The sequence below is a fragment of the Centruroides sculpturatus genome, unplaced genomic scaffold, assembly GCF_000671375.1.
Source record: "Centruroides sculpturatus isolate CEXI.00-Female unplaced genomic scaffold, Cexi_2.0 scaffold143, whole genome shotgun sequence".
Lineage (NCBI taxonomy): Eukaryota > Metazoa > Arthropoda > Arachnida > Scorpiones > Buthidae > Centruroides > Centruroides sculpturatus.
The window spans coordinates 869,278-875,226 of NW_019384447.1; positions in this window are offsets into that span (position 1 = coordinate 869,278).

A 5,949-nucleotide genomic window follows, 5' to 3' on the forward strand; every position below is an offset into this window, starting at 1 on the left:
GGATTTTATATAATTTAAAATTAATTTTTAATGCTATTTTAACGATAAGCGTGTAAACTAGTCTTAAAATATAATTCTGCATTTAAATACGTTTATAAAAGCAGAATTAAACACATAATTGCATCAAATTATTTATAAATGTTTACTTAAATTATACTGATTTTTATATAAATATTTAAGATTTTATAAAGTCATTTCAAATATTAATTAAATATAATAAAAATAGCAGATACCGTATTTCCTCAAGACAGTTTTTCGCATTTTAATATGCGAATCGGGTGGCGTACTATATTTCATGTCATGAAAACGTACCAGTTTCATAATTGCGGAAGGGCAAGTTTTAGTGTAGTTGTTATTACCTGAGATTTGCAGATTTCGTCATATCCATTCATCCTGTTATCATTTCCTTACGTGCATTGCATATGTGCACTACAGATTAGATATTTTAACTACTATTTAAAACAGAGTTTTCTCTGGTTGCCAGTTAATGACATCCATAATATAGAAAAAAGTCCTCTCAATATTTTTTTATGCATTTCTGTACGTTTTAGTGTCATCTGAGTCCAAAAATATAAAAATCTTGGGACTCTTTTTTGACCGATCGCCATAGTTACTTCNGATACGAAATTAATCCGTTCCGAAACTGAGATCGTATCATGAAAATGTCGTAAGGTGGATCATCTTTTCCCATACGATTACATGTAAAACCAAATAATTCGTTCCAACGCGAAAAACATACTCAAATTAAAGCCAAGTAATACATTTAAAAAAATAACTGTAGTAAGGAAAACAAATGAAAAATGCGAACTAATGTAACGTCGTATGGTGAGTTTTTGTTCGTATCGTGAAGCAAAAATATGTTCGAATTTCATGTCGTATCCTGAAAATTTCGTATGCTGGGGCGTTCGTATCCTGAGGTACCACTGTATTAAAGTGAATTTTATAAATTATACAAAATTTATAAATTATTTTAAATTGGTTTTTTTACACCAAATGAAATTAAACAGATTATAAATTTTAAAATAATGAAATAATAAATTTTAAAAATTTACTATTTCGTTAATTTATAATTTATTTTTTAAAATATCATTAATTTAAAGGATTTATTGCATAAATTACAGATAAATAAATTTAAAAAAATATAAATTTAAATTTTATTAAAATGTAAATTAATTATTATTCTACGTAATTAAATTAAACTCGTTTAATAAAAAAGAGAATGATTTGGCACTTTTTTATATTTTTGTTCGAAAAAATTAAAAGTTTGTATAAATGTGTGTGTGTGTGTGTGTGTGTGTGTGTGTGTGTGTACAGAATATTTTATAGATTATATGAGAAAAACATTTATATATACAAATAAATAAATTTATATATATACATAAATATTTCATAAATACAGGGTCAGGCAAAATTATAGTTGGGTATAAAAACTTTGTATGTTCAACTTATTGACCGAATTCTCTATTCTCTTCCGAATCTGAAATGATTGCTGTAGTCGCCTAATCATGTTTTTTGGCAAATTTCGCCAATTTCGTTACGTTTGCATAACCTTTTCCTTTCTGCATCAGTATATATTGTCGTTGGTCTCGACCTAATTTGACTTGAAGTGATTAGTTCTAATAATTGATCAAAGGGGTTATTTTCTTTTCACTGTTCATATAGTACGTGAAAAGATCTTTTAAACAGATTATTAGTGTATAAGATAATGAGTAAAACACGAAAGGAATAATTATGTAATTAACGATTACAAAAAATAACATTCCATAGCATGTATAACCTAGCTATAAGGGCCCGCAGGTCCAACAGTCAAATCCTGCCAATTAATAGCTTAAGAAAAAGCAATGGTGAATATAAATAACTCCAGCGTAATCATCGATAATTTTGTTTCGTTTATAACGTATCCGTGTTATGAGTTATCTCTTAACATGCACGAATTAAAATAGGTTTTTTATATTACCAGGAAAATTAAATATAAAGATATCATGAGTAAATAAATATATAACATAACTTATTTTTTTATGAATTAATTATTAGAGATATTGATATATTTAACCTTATTATCTAAAATAATTTTTTTATTAAAGCTTTAATATTAATAATAAATGAATAGAAATATTTAGCAAAATTTAGATCTGTATAGACTTACCCAATGTATTGTATGGTCTACACCAATAATTACTTCTCGAAAAAACTCCTTTATATACACATCCAAAACGAAAGTATACGTAGTCACATGTTTATTTATCACATAGTCACATATTGAGAATTATTACACAATTACCTGAAATCTGTTTTTGGACATTTTAATTCGATGGAGAAATCCCAAGTAAATAAAAAATATGTAATTTGACTTTTGTCATTCGAGATAACAAAGATAAGTGAAAATAAATAATGCGCTTCCACGTATTATTTTATATTTCGAAATTCTGTTTTTAATATTTGAGCTTCTCAGTTTTTTAAATGTTAATTGCAATAATAGTTGTTCTTAATTACATAATTTATTAAACATATATTGAAATTCAAAACTCTACTTCAGCAAACTACTAAAAGTAAAGTGAATAGAAATTGGTTAACTTCTAAATAACATTGATTCTTGGTTGTAAATATGGCTGTTAATCAGTTAAAATTTAATATTTATTTTCATATGTCATAAATAAATATTTCTTCACTTATTTTGGAAAATCTGGATAATAAAATACTATAAGAGATATTAGTGTTGAAATCTTTGTTTATCAAATATTTGTGTAGAAAGGTAACTATATTTCTGTAAATTTTCAAATTTTAATGAATAATAGGAATATGTGTTAATAAATAAAATAAAATATGTGAAACTGNGAATAAATGGAAATAAACTATGTTGGAAGAATAATTAACTTTGATAAAAATAATTTTATAAAAATAAAGGAGATGTAAATTGAAGAATAATATTTATTAGTCAATGATATAAGATTAGTAGGTTACTTTAAATAGGATATATAAGGTAACAAGTAGTGTAAATACTTAGAAACATTTCAAGGCAAAGAAGTTACCTTGTATATCCTGTTAAATATTTGTATATGATATACAAATTAATTAATTATTTTCAATCATATTCTTACATACTATTTTTTATTTAAATGAAATTTATTTTAAACATAATGAGAATTAAAATTTTAGTAAAAATAAATATATATACCTGTTCACTTCTTTCTCATCATTGTTATCTTAATCATCTATAGACAAACCTGTCGGGTTGACTACCCGGATATATTAAGAATTTTAAATGTAGATTTAAAAGAACTAAGTTTTTTGCCTTGAAATGTTGACCTTAAATCGAGAACTTGAACTTGGGAACGACTTAAAAATTAATTTAGTATGAATACATAATAAGCTAACAATATCTGGAAAAGATTACGAATATGTAACATGATATTTTTTCATATTTGAATATAAATTAGAGAATTTTTCTGTTTAATTTATAACGTTAAATAACGTCGGTTGAAAAGCATTAAATTTTAAGTTTACAGTAACTTGATACGCTTTTCTAATTAAAAATATTTAATAATCTTTTCGGAAAATCTAAGCATTCATAACAATGAAGGCTTATTTCTTAATTATTTGTTTCCTTATTGCTTATTATTATGGGGATTTTATATAATTTAAAATTAATTTTTAATGCTATTTTAACGATAAGCGTGTAAACTAGTCTTAAAATATAATTCTGCATTTAAATACGTTTATAAAAGCAGAATTAAACACATAATTGCATCAAATTATTTATAAATGTTTACTTAAATTATACTGATTTTTATATAAATATTTAAGATTTTATAAAGTCATTTCAAATATTAATTAAATATAATAAAAATAGCAGATACCGTATTTCCTCAAGACAGTTTTTCGCATTTTAATATGCGAATCGGGTGGCGTACTATATTTCATGTCATGAAAACGTACCAGTTTCATAATTGCGGAAGGGCAAGTTTTAGTGTAGTTGTTATTACCTGAGATTTGCAGATTTCGTCATATCCATTCATCCTGTTATCATTTCCTTACGTGCATTGCATATGTGCACTACAGATTAGATATTTTAACTACTATTTAAAACAGAGTTTTCTCTGGTTGCCAGTTAATGACATCCATAATATAGAAAAAAGTCCTCTCAATATTTTTTTATGCATTTCTGTACGTTTTAGTGTCATCTGAGTCCAAAAATATAAAAATCTTGGGACTCTTTTTTGACCGATCGCCATAGTTACTTCTATTACATATAACAATAGGAAAATTAAAAATAGTTATTTCGAAAATCAAGCAATAGAAATAATATAGTACAGTATTTGTTGAATAATATCAGCTTATTACACATTCGATGTTATATATTTTTTAAATCACGGCTGTAATACACAACTTTTCGAAGGATTTTACTATAAATTTTTGAAGTTTATTTAAAAACCACGCGATCAAATAATTGACAAATGAGTAGATTGAAATAATATTAACTATAGTATAATAATAAAAACGTTTACCTCTCTAATTATAAAATAACTTTTAGTTCATTTAAACTGGATATATGTGAATATAAAAAGGTTTCCAACAAAGGCAAGGTTTTAAGTTTTATTATGCATAGTTGTTAGAATTAACTTAGATGTATTGTACATGAATATTAATTGAATTAATTTAATTGAATAGATTGGGTACAAGAAAAAAATTAGATTATTTTTTCTTGTACCCAATATATATATAAAATATCATAGGTTTAAAAAGAAGACTTCTTTTTTAAACCTGTGATATTTTATTTAATTTTAAAGATATGTTTTTTTAAAAAAAGGAAAATAAATTCCAATATCTTCATTGAAAATACATTTGAGTTTGATATATAAATTTCAAATGCTTACTTTTTCATCACGATTGTTAAAGTCAAAAATTCGAAAATATGAAAATAAAATGTTTTTACTAAAAAAATATAATTTCAAATTAGTTTAATTGCCATCTAATAGTATCTTGTTAAAATTTTCTTTTGCTTCATTTTTGCAAATAATTAAAACAAGGACAAATATTCTTTATTTTATATAAAAATATTTTTAATGATCTCATTTTACGCATTTTGTTTATGATTCTAGTTTTAATAATTTAATTAAATTATTAAAATTTATTTTCGTTATTTAATTAATAAAAGAAATTCTGCTCCTGATTAAATCAATTTATTATGCAAAAAATTGACTATTAATTGTAACTATGATATTAAAAATTAATGCAATTATCTCTTTGTATCTGCGGGAGATTATTTCCAAAACTTCCCGCCGATTTCAAACTCCGCGGATGTTCGATTTCCTTATTTAAAATGGCGTAACATGTACAGTACATTTAACCTATGTACTGTACAGTGCGTCCTCCTATTTTCTCTAAATTATCTCTAGATTACATATAACACTTAATACATTACATATGCTAAATAATGACATAAAAAAGTCTGTAGCCAGATGTAACCATTATAGGCCTAACTATATACAGTAGTAAGTCAATAACAACGTAACAATTTTCTAATTTCAACACTTACAGATTGCTTTTGTTTAATGACCCGAAACAGAAATACACAGAATAAATCTTAAATATTTTAAAGTAAGTCTATTATGTTTAATTTAAAATAATTAAAAGGTTTCTTGATTTCTTTAATTTAATATTTGAATGAAACAAGTCAAAGCATAAACTAAATGTCCATTGGGTAATTTTCTTTGACAAAAACGAAACATCAAAACCACAATCGGCAAGACGACATTTTGATATTTTGTATATTGAAAGTGGCTGAATAGCTTCAATATAAAAAATTGATGCCGTCGCCGATGTTTTAATGTAGTTTTGGTGTTAGATAGCGTATAAAGAAGGCATCTCTTTTATGTAAAATCTTCAAATTTTTACTTTTTTTTAGTAAAAGATTTAAAAAAACTTAACAGTTAATGCGGAACTCAAATG